The sequence below is a fragment of the Rhipicephalus microplus genome, chromosome 4, assembly GCF_043290135.1.
Source record: "Rhipicephalus microplus isolate Deutch F79 chromosome 4, USDA_Rmic, whole genome shotgun sequence".
In the NCBI taxonomy this organism is placed as follows: Eukaryota; Metazoa; Arthropoda; class Arachnida; order Ixodida; family Ixodidae; genus Rhipicephalus; species Rhipicephalus microplus.
Window position 1 is genome coordinate 50414569 of NC_134703.1, and position 15716 is coordinate 50430284.

At 42.1% G+C, this 15716-nt stretch overlaps 1 long non-coding RNA gene across 1 annotated transcript in view; it reads right to left on the reverse strand.

Moving 5' to 3' along the window:
- Positions 1–310: 310 nt before the first annotated feature.
- The window catches only part of LOC142814266 (uncharacterized), a 152497-nt gene continuing 137091 nt past the window's right edge, over positions 311–15716 (reverse strand). Inside the window, exon 3 of the long non-coding RNA XR_012894893.1 lies at positions 311–2166. This is a non-coding gene — a long non-coding RNA (uncharacterized LOC142814266). The remainder of the gene's footprint in view (positions 2167–15716) is intronic.

Below are 15716 nucleotides of genomic sequence, written 5' to 3' on the forward strand. Positions count from 1 at the left end.
GCCAGTACGACTCGATAACCAATGGCCCTGTGCAGAGCTGGATAGACGGCCCAGTGGCCGATTCTCGTGCAGGCATGACAAATTCGCTAGTGGAAGAAATACGTCTGTAGCGTAAAGGTTGGCTGTGAATGTGTGTATAGGGCCCAAACAGACCATACTACACCGTACTGCGATTAAATAATAATTGCTACTAATCTTCTTGTGCGAGCACATGACGAAAATCGCAAATCCCTCACAAGATTTTTGTCGAGATGTCACACACACACACACACACACAAAAAAAAAACCTGGAAAAGGGTTGGACAGATAGTTCTTGCCTTCTATTTGTGTTTATTTTAGAATTCAATATATCAACGACACAGAAGGATAAAATATGTTGAATGAGGCACAATGCCGTTTAGTTGAACTATGATGTAATAAGTGTACTTAAGTTCAAATAGTGCACACGTTTTCATGTTTAATGAGAGTTACTTTAACGCCAGTTACCAAAACGCCTCTGCTAAAAATGCACCAATGTTGGGTAAAAAAACGCAACTTCCCGATGCCTTGCATGGCATGAATACAGTGGCCCCTGAGGCTTTGCTTATAGGGAAATTCAATTCAGCTTTCCCTAAGGCATCCTAAAATATCCTTTTTTTAAGAAACTTATCATTTACAAAAACTATGCTGCCCATGTTCTCTACATGAAAGAAGTGCTCAAAGTACACTGACAATCGTCACCTCGTAGCGTTCGCAGCTAATGAATTTGTTTAGTGGCTCGTGTTCTGTATGTCATTTCCACACATCATTCCCATTCGTGGCAACGAGCCTATGGTATAGTTGTCGGAGACGAGTCACACGGCCTCACATGGGCTGCGCAGAGTCCTCTAAGGCTTGCATCGGGTGCCCCACTCACGATGGAACGTGATGAGATGCACTAGTTTTTGTTCGAGACTTGAAACAAAGAGATTGTCCGGTGTGAAGCTTTCGTTGCAAAGACAAGACAAAATGTAAGGAAACAGCACAAGAATGAAATTCAGGAATGTTAACCAGTCTAGAAAAAACTGGTGTGCTGTACCCTACTGTGGCAAAATTTATAACGGACTTTGAAACTTAGGATTGTGAAAAATAAGCGTGAGCGAAAGAGGGGAGATCACACGCACACACAAGGTCACACATCTCATAGCTAAGATATCGCATTGGTTTGTTACCGCCAATGTGAGTTTGTTGAATCAAAATATTTTAACAGTGCCTTCACTTTCTTGCTCCGCCATAACATCTCCTCCCAACTTCCTCATTGATTTGGCATGTCACTTTTAACGTTCTAAAACCACCATATGATCATGAGAGATGCCGTAGTGGAGGAATCCCGAAATTTCCACCACCTGGGATTATTTACAGTGCACAGAAATATGAGCACGCGGGCTTACAGCAGCCGAGTAACTTAGCCACTAAAGACCACTGCGGCGAGGCATCACAACTTCCTCGATGTAATGTCAGCCTTTAAGTTTACGTGATCGTGTACTGCGTTACTGCTCATTTACCACCATTGCCATCGTCATCGCTGTTTTTGGTGCACTCACGAACTGACATCATGCGATGCCGTTGCACATATACTGAGTGATGTCTGCACAAGAGACCAGTTCGTCCGGAGAAAGTAGCGGTGGCTGAAACTGGCGCAAACGTTGAAAACTGGTGACGCGATTTCAGTGTATTTAGGTACAGCTTATGAAGAGGCTTCGCTTTTATCACCTTTTCTCGCCTACCCTCCCCCCTATCCCGTGTCTCCCAACCTTTCGTTCGCACGCACACCAACGCAAGGCGCGTTCGCTCGCTAACGAGCAGTTCGCCTGATAGTTGACAACTCTGCGGTATTGTGCCTGCGGCTTCGCTGTCACGCCACGTTACGCTTTCCTGTGCGTAGTTTCCTTCTTTTCACCGATGAAATAGTGAAACTTCAAAGATAAGAGCCCCATCAGCGCACTTTCAAAAGCATCTTCGCGTCTCTCCAAGCCAACGGTAACCCACCGGAAGCGTTTCCACGTCTCTAGGTTAGAATGAGAGCGAGAGAGAGTTTTGTGTGAGTTCCTCGAAGGCGTTGCGGTAGAGGGACGCTGAACACTCCTCCTGCCATGATTGCCGAAGATAGCGGAATCCTTTCCTCTTCCCCGGAAACCACTGTATACCCTGTGAAAAACAGAAATTGAGAACGCTGTTGCAGATAGATTTTGAACGTTAAGAGATGAACAGAAGCACGTAGAAACTCACACATGGTCCTAAGTTTACCTAAAGTGCTGAGATAGGCAGTCGATAAAAGCTGTCGCGAAAGCTAGATCAAAATAATTTCAAGAATGTTAGCTTTGAAACTTCAGCAAACAGCTAATTTTTTTTGCTACAGTGGTACCAGATATTTTTGCTCTACAGAATTATGTGTCCACAGAAACCAAGACTGACGTTGAAAAATAGTTTCAACATGTTTTAAGAGCAGCTTTATAGAGCTCGTTTCAGTGAGGCACAGTGTGGCCCTCAACTGAGACGTGTATTTACAGCTTGGTTTTGTGGAAGGCATAGCGTTCTCTTTAACAGAGTACATAGAGCTCAAAATTGTGAATCATTTTTTCTAAACACAAAGCAGTTGTTCCTTTCCAAGATAGGGATGGCAGTCGTTTTTACCATGCGTAGGCATTTTTTAGTATCTCATGACGACAGTCCATGCAAAGCCAGCGGCTACAACAGATAAGATTTCACAATCTACTGCTAGCAATAGATGGGCAAGAAGCCAGGAAATGAGTGAGAAGTCAGTTTGCCGACGGTAACAAAGATAGTCGCGAAATTCACATAGTGATGAAAAGTGAGCACAGGGCGCTGCTCGTACACGTTTTAGAAGTGGTTATTTATGGATACACTCTCTGCGTGGGACGAGCGGCTGCAGATGAACCCAGAAAAACACTTTCAGTTTGGGCACCCCGTGCGGGGAAGGAGAGTGTGTAGTTATTTCCTGTTATGAATGCGGTAGGAATGTCAGGCCACGATTTAGTGCACTGAGCATCCATCAGTCGTCGAATCATATTTGTTGTCTCGTAAACCCGTCCATTGACGCTTGCATCAATTGTCTTTCGTACTGCATTTTGTTTTGCAGGTTGCTTAAAAAATACGAACCATGATAGTGCCAACATGATCTTCCTCCGTTGTTTTAAACCTTCCGTACTTTTTTGGCCACACATATATATTTTGGTAATCGTTTTTTTTTTCTACTCCGCTGCCGAGTAACCAACAGTATATATTCCTTCGTTATTCTCCGTATTCTTCCTTTCCTTTCATTTTTCTTTCACAGTTCCTAAGGTACAGACCAAAATGAGTCTCAGATACTCATACACACAGGGCAATCCACTTATCTAAAATGCGAATCGCAATGACCAAGATAAACTTGGGCTAGCGATGCGTCAGGATTGCTGTCGTGAAACTTGTACAACATACCTAAGCGCAGTACGATGGTTAGGGAAAGTACTTGGGGAGTGTCCATCGTAAAGCCCACTAAACTTACAACTGCAATGGCGAAATAAAATCTCTGACAGTGTAATTGCAAAATCGAAACCTCGAAAGAGACACCGCACGGCTTCTCTAACGACTCCATGATCGCTTTCCAATGTCTAAGGCTTTACCTCACGCTCAGTTTCTTTGGATTGGTTCTTTCTGCAGTCATGATAGCAGCCATCCACTGCGTAATAAAAGCATTGCATTCTGTCTGCATTATCGCATGGTTCACCGCAATAGTAGAATTATTGCATCTGTTCATTCCCATTTTTTTATAATTACTGTAAAAACTGCATTTGTTTCCATCGAATTTGCGTAGTTGGTAAGGTATGTACCTTGGAGCACAATGGTTTTGTGCATTTGAATAGAGCAGCACGTTACACGAAACTTTAAAAAATGTTTATTTATCTACATGCTAAACTGGTGTATTGTGCTTTGAATATTTTAATAAAAATAAAGCAGCAACTGGCAACACATGGGAAATAGGTTTACCACATATTTGAATACGCCATCTTGATTACTTTTGCTTCTGAACCCGACAGAAAAATGATTCCTTATGTTTAGCGTACAAAATGCACGCTACGGCTGTTAGCGACGTCACAGAGTATAGGACTTCAGTGGGAGCATTCTGAAGCTCGCCGAAACATAAGGGTGTGTCTGTGATAGCAATTCATCTTGCTAGAATGCTGTCTGCTATACTCAGGCTTGCTACATGTACAGTGTTACTGACATATAACTATAACGGGAGGGGAAGGGTGGGGGGCTTGTAGCGAATGTTGTAAACAGAACCTTCTAAAAACAACGCACCTGACGTTGTTCCCGTGCTGCTTCCAAAACACGCGTATTTTTTATCCTTATTTCTCTGTCGCTTCTGTACGCTCGAACTGACCCGTTCATATATTAGTGTATCCTAGCTGTGCACAGTACTTCGTTATTTTGCAAGCAATTTCTTGGGAGAAGTTGTTGAATTAGTGAAAGAATGCTCACACAAAGCATATGCAGCAGCCAAATGAAGCGAAGTAAGGGGAAGTATAGAAACAGATAAAGTGGAAGACAGATTGAAGGAAGAACTGCAATAGAAGCACCTGTAGGTTTCTCGCAGTTCACCTGGTGCAGGTAGCGCATGCTTCATTTCTTTACGTCAGAACTGGCAAACTAGGAACCGCACTGTATCTATAGGGCATGGAATGAATCTAAAAGCACAGAACTACCGTTCGACGCTTGAAGTGATTGGCACGCATTGCAAATGAAACTCCTACCCGCTTATACGTTGAACCGTGCAATTTCCAAAGCAATTTCATATATATGCATTGAACCGCAACGTAATGTACCGTTGCTTATTGTACAAGATAAAACAGCTACCTCTAAACAAGAATGAAAGCAGGAAATAAAAAGTGAGTAAGCAGAACTCAGAAATGCCTACGACAAAAAAAGAGCAATTCTGAGCGGTGTACAGGGCGACGCCCATAATGCTTTCGCTTATAGAAAAGGCATTCTCGTGCGAGTAGAGTGCCCACAAGGTACTTAAGTGGCTATTAACACACACACACACACACACACACACACACACACACACATATATATATATATATATATATATATATATATATATATATATATATATATATATATATATATATATATATATATATATATATATATATATATATATATATATATGAGCAGGAAAATAAGCAAGAGCAAGTACAAGAAACACGTCGCACGTAGACAAATAAACTGTCAAACTAGCTAGCGAGTAAACAAGCGCCATGACACTGCATTTACGTAGCATGAGATAGGGACGTTCTGCCTATGAGAGCCATCGGCCTCTAGAGAAAAACGGACCGAAATGGACTGTCCACACCTCCGAGACAACGAAGTCAACACGCCCGCCGGAAAACTAACGGATGCCCGGCTCCGAGGCAAAGCACTTGGCTGAAGTTGTTGGCGAAGTGTCAGCTGCTTCCGTCGCTTGCAGCCCGGGCGAGCTTTAGCGGTGTGTTTCTGCGGTTACTTAGACAAGTGAGAGTAATGGTTTTGTAATCCGCGGTCAGCAAGCGTGCACCTTGGCCCAGCGTTAAGCTAGTCTCTTCGCACGAATTTTGTGCGAACAAGTAGTTGAAGGTGGAGCCGACTTTCGTGGGTTTCTGTCTGCATGAAGTTAATTACAGTGGCACCAGAAATCTTGGCGGAGAAACTAATGACTGACTACCAGTTATAGATATCTCCAGTTTGTAACGTAGCGCCGGTGTGTTACCCCTTGTCTCTGTATTCTCTAGTTCAGCAGTACTGGTTTGTAAACAATGCATGTGCCTTTTACAGGTTGTGTCAAGTTTGACTTGTGCTTCTTAATTATGATTCAAAGTTTGCAGGAACTGCTGAAATTCGATCACTTAGTATTAGCGTTATTCTATGTGTTGTGTTACACATCCAGATGCTTGCCCAGTGTTAGAGTGTGTGTTTTTATGTTTCTTGCATGAGTATTTCCCTTTATTATGCTGAAGTTATAGTTCTACAGTAGTTAAATTGTACTTATTAACAACCCAGGTACCTTCCTTAGAGATTTAAACAAAATGTGGCACCTTGTATGGTGTAATGTAGGATGTCACTGCACGTTAAAACACGTAGTCAAATTTATCCGGACCACTAAATCATCCGATCCCACAACGGCCGGTCTCATTATCATATCGTGGTTTTGGCACATCAAAATTCAAAAACCGAATGGTATACCTCATGTATTGTAGACCGTACTGTACTTTTTAGGCAACATCAATAACTCTGTAGGCGGCAGTGTCAGCTGATATTGAGGGTACTTATGATCTTGGTTTAGCCCTCTCTAATGGGGTCGACTTATTTAAAAGTGCTCCAATCCGTCCTCCCACTCCCTTTTTTTTATTAATAGCAGGGCAAAGCGACGAACAATAAGGGTAATTTAATTTATATGCCGACGAAATAGACAAGAAGAACGGTGAACGCTTAAAATACGTATCCTAATGCTGATGTGTGCGCTTTCATTGCCACGTGCATTAATTAACGAAAACTCATTCTCTGGCTGATAGGAATTAGCAAGACGTAATTCTGCCGGATTAAAAAAAAGCGAAACGACTCGCTTCTGCACTTCACCTCAACCAAAAGTGTCCTTTAGATTGAGCAATATGGTGGATTGCACATATAAAAGTACAACGAGAATTTATGAATGAACACTTTTTCTTGTTCTCTTTTTTAGTTTTGTAATTCAATCTCTCTCGCTATTTTTCGCCCTGACTTGTTTTCCAGCATTTCGAACGCAGCCATCTACGCGAACCGAGAACGATGCAACTCGAAGCATAGTTTCTCCATGTTCACTTCTGATCGTCGGAATTAACGAAGCTTCAATGTCGCAGAATAAGGTCACCACAATTATTATTGCCTTTCATTCATGAGCGCATCTATTGCTACTGTGAGTAATAAACACACGCTCACAAGTTGTGGTGTTTTCAAAAGGGTACGTGCTCCTTCGTAGTAAACTGTGACCTCGAATAGTAATAGCTATTGATTGAAGCATAGTCATTCTGTGTGGTGTCGTTATTGATATGGCAAATTAAAAAAAAACGCATGTGACCTGTAGTGAATACTTCCCAGCTTGACAATAATTATGACTTATGGTGTAGTGGGAACCTTGAAACTTTATTCGCTAGGTAGCCGCAAGAAAGTTCACCGAGGGCTCTTTAAGTTCTGCTTTTCCAGCTTTCGCCGCGACTGCGCGGCCCTTCCCATGCAGGCCTGGAGTTTTGTAAACTACATTGGTCATAACACAGAAGAACCTGGCTGTTCTCTACAAATCTTGCAATAAGCAACACAGTCCAGCGTAGAGAAAAGAAATCTGACGTGCCCGCTGCGTACAACATCTAAAAATGCACGCTGAATATCATTCAAAAACAGTGCCGACACTAGGACCAAGGAAGTCGAAGATTCCCACACCTGACGAGCATGAACTGTTGTATTTAAAAATGTGGAGTCGCTGTTTACACTGATGCCGAGTTTTCTCGCCTACAACCCGCGCCTGCAAATAGCCTGCCCTCACAAATACAAACTGTGAAAAAAAATTAGCTAAAAACATTCTCGCGTATTCAGATAAGCCTTTTTGCATTAATTTAAAGCAGCACCGTGAAACAAGCTTGTGCATCAAAACTCGCATCGAAAATCTGATAAATTCTTTAAAAGTGTTTTTTTTTGTACCGTAAGCTACCCTGGATGAGGTTGAGTAGTTTGGCGTGGTTTACGGTGAGCAGTTTTGCGCAAGTGAGAGCAGCAGTGAAGTCACGCGACACACAGCTGGCGTGCCCGAGAAAGCCTGGATGCTCCTAGAGTGATGTCTCACTAATTAGCTGGCGCTTGACTTATGTGAGATCACTCGCTCATTTTCCCATCCATTAATCCATGCGTAGCTCACACTATGCATAAGCTGGCATAGCCGAGTGAAGCCACTGCTAAGTTTTTGTATCAATTTATAAGATTTATCTATTTCCTGTTTTTAGCGAGTTCGATATATGCCAGGTCCACTGTACTATAGCAATCACTAATTGATACATTCACGGTACATCTTAATGTGAGAGAATGCACTATGAATACTTATGTGTGCAATAAACAAATCAATAACAATAAAATCTCTCAGTGTGCTACACAGGTGGCCTTTTTTTAATGTGCTTATCCCGAATAATATTGTATATATACTACAAAAAGAAACCAATAAATCGAATGCCAGATGGCCTGCATATAAAAATGACCAGAAAGGAGGACGTTGATCTCTTATCTACCAGGTGCAGCACCAGTTACTGTAAATTCAGTTGGTTATAATCTTGTATTTCACCAGATGAATAAACACTACAAAATAAAACCTAGAACGCACAACACAAAATATGACCCAGAAGGCTAAAACCCGCGGTACCAGGCAATTTCCACAATGTAAGTGCTGGGATGGTTAGTGAAATGGCAAAGGAATATAAAATACACAAAAGAAATGTAGTGATTACCATCTTAAAAGTGGTACCTTTACTTCATCTGCTTCCAACTTTTTTGTTACTGTTGTTCCTTTATACACTATATCTTTCCTTTGCCCACAGGGAAGGGCATGAGAGACTGTCAGGCTATGTATTCGGGCAACAACAATTCTAGCCAAAAACTAAATATATATACAGAAACTCTTTGATGTGAAAGGGGGACGAAGAGGGAAATGATCTTGTCGCATAAAAGTACCCAGTACACCAGACGGCTCTGGGAAATAGCCGATTAGAGAGGAGCTTTGTGTGAATTGTGGCGGCGCTAGTGTACAATTGAACAGGTGGACACAATGCGAACGATGCTCCCGCCCTGCGTCTGCACTTTCAATTGCCCCACAAGTAGCAAGAGGACATCGTTCTATTTCATTCTGTTGACGTGCTCTATCATTTCCCCAATCCGTGATTCTTATCACGTGGCTCCGGGAGTCGCTACCACACAAAGTGGGTGGTTCGCGAACAGATGTAAGTGCACGTGCCAGCCCCCCCCCCCCCCCAAAAAAAACCGAAAAAAACAACCCGGGGCGATGTTCTCAGCTTGTGTGGAAAGCCCTGCTCTTTTGTCGCAGCCTTTCCCTGCCCTTGCTTATTTTAATGTTAGGTCTTATGTGCCTATTAACTCGTGCATGTGGTTTTTCAAGTGCAGATATAACATCTTTTTTTAGTCGTTAATCTTGAACGCATTTTGCCAAACAAACACAGCCATCGCACAATGCGCAATCACTCAGATAGCTGTCTCGTCTCAGTGTCATTTTCCCAGAAACACTTCTGATTAGCGCAGCCTTCAACCCTACAGTATTATTGTGCATACGTATGGTAGGCAGCGCTTCACAACAAATACACAAGTAACAAGAAGTGAAAAAGGCATACAGCGCTTGTCTTCTTCTCTTTCACAGTGTATTTTTTTGTCTAGCATTACCGTACCCTAACGTCAAACTCAAACCGACTTGGTAACCTTTCCGCTATCTTACAACATACTATAGCACCATCGTAAAATATACGTACTGTTTACGACCATTAACAAAAGCATCGTTTGAATATATTGCCACGAACGTTTCTTATTTCGCTCTTGCTGAATTCGGTTTATGCCCGCAAAGACTGTCAGCAACCGCCAGCGCGAACCGGAACTCAATGTTCTAGAAGCTTCACAATTTTGGTTGATTGTTTTGTCAAGATTACGCAACAACCCTAACATCGCAGATTCTTTTAGAACTTACGCGGCCGCTATAACGATAACGCTGGAATGTTCGAAGGCACATGTATAAAAGACGACGAGCGTCACCGCTTCTCAGTTTATCCACAGCCGACTCCCTATTCGCTGCTATCAGTGCTAATGCGTATGACTGTAATATGACTTTTCGTTTATATAGAGGCCAAACGTTCAGCCGGATAAGCAGTTTCATTTTCGACAATCTGTGTCTGCCGTCATCAGCGTCACGACCCCGTGGCAATATATGCAAGGTGTTAGGTCACATATCGGAAGACACTGTTCTTGAAAGCTTCCTTTGTGACAGTGAACCTGTGTTTTCTTCAGTGTCTTGAGGCTGTAAAGGAAATGAGCTCTTATAAAATTGAAAGAAACCACGAAAAGAAAAGGTAGCTCAGTGGTTCAGCCTTTTGCGGCACAAACCCGAGTGCGAGCAAACTTAAATGTGTATGAAGTTACGACTCACCAAGTTCTTCGAGGACGCGGATACCAATTCATGTGTCTTATTATTTCTGTTCGATTGAAGTTTGCATATGAAGCGGGAACTCCGACAATAAAACTCTCTATTTTTTGTTTTTTTGTTTTGCAACACCTTTAGGATTTGCTGAGTGAACGAAGCGTATAGCACACAATGAAGCTGTAAAGTAGAAAATTGAGCCAAGGTTCAAGTGAGCGTAGGGCATTGCTCACTCCTCCAGTTGCGTTGTTAAGAGCTGCTCGGCGAAGAATAGAAATAGCAAAATTTCCGTCACGTCCCTGCTAGAAGCATTTTAGGGGCGCTCACGAAAAAAGCTTTGGAAATATAGGCAGTGCTCAATTTTTTTTATGCGCTAGGTATACCGGTGCCTGCCCTTTTTATATTCTATTTCGAGGACTTCCTACTTCAAGCACAGCTGAGGAACAGCTTTCGCTTTCCAGAAAAATCTTTGAAGACAAGGCCTGCTTATGAGTATTCCTCTCAATGTAAACCCGCTGGCATCTGCGCTATATCGTCAAGTTTTAGCGATGATGCAGAGCCAGGAATGACGACTTCGTGCATGCTTTAAACGAGGTAGTACAGGTCTAACACTACAAAAAGCGGCGAGCAATCACTCTCGTTTTCTTTTTCATTTTGTTTTTCTTTCTTTTTTTTGCGAAATCCGCCTTCTGGAAGGCGAAGTGATACGAAGTTTCTGCCTAGTGATTGAGGGAATCAGAGTCACGTTGAAAAATCGTCAGTGCTTTGTCTTAGCGAGATCGGATTCGCTAGAAGGAATTTCAGTTGAGTTCTGTGCAGCGGGCACACACAGGCACTCGAACACGAAATAGTCATCAGTGAGCGTTCTACTCAGAAAACTTACTCAGAAGTATCACGAAGCCCATGTACGCCCGCACGTCACAGGTGTGGCACATTACTAGAGCTTCAATGTTGCCGCTTCCAGAGGACTGCTTTGTACTAAGAACCAATATCTGGAGGCACATTCGGATCTGCAGAGAAACGTACATCTATCGCGCGATGTATTGCATACGTTCTGCTACACTTGGTAAGAATTCTCTTTTTATCTCTCTTTATATTCTTTTCTCTCTTCTTCTGCATATACATACACGAAAACACTCTGTCAGCGTAGCTGTACTTAAAGCAAGGAGGGAGTTGCTGTGATTCCGGTTTCTAAGTTGTCGCCATCTTGGTCAGCTTTGCTCCACATGCCAGAACAGCCATGTTTTTTCGCTACGCGTAACACTATTGATAAGCCACAGCGTAGTATAAAATGATCAACTAACCTCTCAATATCAAACCCATGAAAGTGCTATAAACAAAATATATTGATAGTTGGAGACTGTGATCCTCTCGGCTTGTAGAATAATAAGAAGACAGAATGTAACCATGACAAGTCGGTACAGAAAACACAGCATCATAAAAATGCAGCAAGAATCTAAAAAAGAAACTTGTTGCCACTTTCCACGTAAGAATTCCTGCATCTAAATTGGCTCGAGAAGTACATTTTGTTTCATTGCTCATTGACGACTTGTATAAAGGAAATACAAATTGGTAGCACACTATCATGTTTGTAAAGACTGTTATCTTTTCTCGATCTCTTGAAGAGGATGTGTGTTTACTGACATCCTTGCGTCAACAAACGTGCTCATTTTAAATAGATGTGATATAGGTGATTCTTTCTTTGATAGACTTCCTTTTCTGTTGCTTGCTAAGCTATCATCTAGTCACCACTGTTTGCTCTCCTCTTTTAAAATGATGCAATACCACTTCCAGAGACATTTCATAGATTAAGTAAACGAGGATGGATTGGGGAGGAATGAACTGAGCGCTGGAGTTTTTCGCACAATAAGCCGTGCGCTTGAATACTACAGCGTGTCAACCTTAACTAACCCGTAAACTGAACTGCGCGCAGTGTCTTCAAAACCAAGTGAAACCGAGCTTTGTAAGCTCTTTTTCGTCTCAGTTCAATTCCTTCCACATCCTTCACGACACTTCAAACTACGTCACACGCTAGGGTTAAGTCAGTAAAATTTAAATAACACGTATGACAAAACGAATTCCCCTGAAATGGTGGGGCTGTTGGGATCGTTCTCGAATGCGGAAGCAATGACAGGTCTTCCTTCATTCATCATACTCGGCTGCACAGAGCACACGCGCTCGCGCTCGGCTCCAGTTAAATCTCGGACGTGACAAATGGAAGGCGTGAGGACGCGGAGTTTTTGCGAAAACGAAATGGATGGTATTGACGACTCGCGGTGGTGCCGGAACACCCCCGTTCACTTTCGTTTCATTAGCCCGCTTGCTCGAGTCCCAGTAAGCAAATATACGCTTCATTAGTTCTCTTCGCGGCAGTTCACTTCGCGAAACCTTGAGGCGCAGCTTAACTATCGTCCGGCTCCGATTTTAGGCTTAATACTATCGTTTTACAGTTTGTGGAGAGAACGCGAACTTCAGCTTCTCGGGAGAGAGAGGTGATTTGCAGCCATTCAGAGACAAAAAAATGCTTCAATGCCTTCAGTACGAGATTCAAAGATTAAAGGATCAAAATAAATTATTGTCTTTGAGTCTGTAGGTAAAGTGTTTATTGCATGAAGCAGTGATAACAAACGCGACATGACAGACCGGATAAATGCTCATGTTTGTAGTCAGTGTAAGTCTAATCAGCCTTTTTTGTCTCGTTTGCTACCGTTGTTTCTTTACTGATTTGACTGGGCGGCACTACACTCCGACTCAGATAGCAAAATTACAGAGCCTGCTCTTGATCTAAGCCAGAGAACGGGTGTCCGAGCAGAACATTCTGCCACTCTCCAGAACAATCGGATGCCAGAAGAAGATACACGTCAACACATCTTCAGTTGCAAACAGGCGAGGACCAGAGAGTCACGGGATCATACTTCAATCGCACTCCGAGGTCAAAGTGAGTGCATGTGCCTCAGAGCTCGCCGAGTTGGAGCATGAGTCTCTGAATAAGCCAGCTGAACGTATTTAGAGTGCTTTATTGTGACCATCCGAACGTTACGTGCGTCACCAGAGAGCCCTTGAATTCTCAAAAATGACGATGACAAAAAATAGGAATCTTATAGCTCTTTTTGTCGGGACGAGACGTCATATCTTCGACTCTAGACAGACTGTGTGCAGACACACCGAACCTGTAATAATTTGTGCATTTATTTGTATTCTATCTGTGCTTTGAAGACCTTGCGAGAGAAGTACACATTGTGTACTATTTTGCTCCCCGCTCAATAAATGTCATAATATTGTTAATATTTATTGCTGTGTTGATGATTTCGCTTTTTTCTTGCTCCACGGTTTGGCGCTAAAATCAACTAAAAAGGCTACTTTTCAGTCCTTTTAGCTTGAGCTGTGCTACTTTTTCAAATCAGAGCAGTCATTCCAAGCCAATCTGAGCTTTCTGATGCCGTATAAAAATCGCTTCCGCCAAGGCATAGATAGCCCTACCAAGAAAATACACACACACACAAAAACAGACCAGCACGAAGAACGTCGTTATGTCTTCATGGGCAAACAGCTTTTTTCTCTGTAATAGGGGACCATCGATGGTATTACGGCAGTCGTGTCACTTCTCCTGGTGGTATTGTTATTTGGTACGACGCTAATAACTACGATAAAATATACATGCAATTTTTCATGTTCTCTGTGCATGTAGAAGGAACATGGAACGGGAAGCAGCAAAGGGACAGGCGGAAGCGGGGGCTAACAGGAGCTTATGATCCGGAAGAAAAGCGGAAATCAATATAATGCTCCAAATTAGCCGGGCTTTCAATGAGGCCGGCGAATGGCTGAGCCTTTTTTTCTCCCGACAAGTCGCCGATGGCTAACGAGGGGCACAACTTGAGCACACTGTGGGAGATCTTATCATCGGTCGAAATTGACCATCGACGGTCATTTATCTACTTCCAGCTGCGGCGTGTCTGGGTGACAGCATGGCTTCTTTTCAAGGCAGTGATGCATAATTTGAGAAAAGATCATCAGTGGTTTTTCGCAGTGATACTCATTTAAGTACATGCGCAGGTGAGAGTGTTATATATTAGATTTACGTAACCACTGAATGACTGGTGACTATAGTCACTTATGGTGGACAAAACTGCAGACTGAATTTCGAGATAGGGGATAGCCTCCGCAACGAAGGTTGTTTGGAACTGTGGATAACGCGTTCAACGAAATCTACTGATGTATTCTGTTAAGCATGATAGCTATTAGGAAAGCGTAAAGGTGGCTTTGCTTGAATGTGTAAAGGCTTACGGTAAGGTGCCAGCCGATATATTTAGATTAGCCATACCTAGTTAACTGACACTTAGGTACCATGTACATCGTCTGTACGTGTATGAATACTGCACGAAATTTGAGGTGGATGCAGCAGTCATGCTTTAAAGCCTATACTTAAAATTCGCGTCATAATTTTGTTTGCAACGTGCATTTCGGGAACACCACCTCGAAAATTTTCTGAAACAAGCAACTGACGGAAATGCGCCACCTTTACAGTCTTAGGCAGTTTTGTGCAGTGATCATTCAAAAATCTGGTACCACCCCTGATTCAGTTAATAGCTTCATTTAAACATTTATTAAGCACTGGTAGTCGGGGAAAGTACAATACTTATGGGTATATCATTATCTAAGACGTTTGGCGTTTACTTTTACGAATATGCGAACGCCACTTGCATATACAGCATGAAGCACCAAGTAAGGAACAATGACTGCTGTTTCTTCGTACATGAGAATTAGTTTAGAGTGTTTTCGAAGTCGCTCACTTGAGCCACCTACTCTATCATGGTAACCATTGCGATGTCACCGTCACTTTATCACAGCGATCCACTGAATAATTACTCGTGGTGTGCTACCAAAGTAACGACTTGGTAGTTTTGTAAACTAGCACAAGTTTCTTACAGTGTCAGTTCAGTAAAGTCTTATGTGAGCGTTATTGCTTAGTTGTTACCTGTGTATTAGACTCATTCAACCATTTGTCTTGTTCTTCTATTGTATATTCGCATATTCTTGCCCAAATCTTCATTATCACTGAGAATATTAAAGCAGAAATCAGCATATATATGTGGCTAACATCTAAAAAGTCTTCAGTGTATTTTTTCACGTCGAACTTTTTTAACTCGACCAGCCAGAAGTTCTGCAGTCAAGAAATTTGATCAGGTGGCTTGATGTGCTCAGATGCATTCAACAGGTTCAGTCCCAGTCTAGCCAAGCTCCGTGTGTATAGGGCACAAGCAGCCGAGTTCAGTGTTGGGAACGACACCCTGTGGTGGTTCAGCATTTCGTAGTCGTATGCCCAATGACATCCGCGTCGTAATCGTAATAGACATGTATATAATAATAATAATAATAATAATAATAATAATAATAATAATAATAATAATAATAATAATAATAATAATAATAATAATAATAATAATAATAATAATAATAATATTATTATTATTATTATTATTATTATTATTATTATTATTATTAT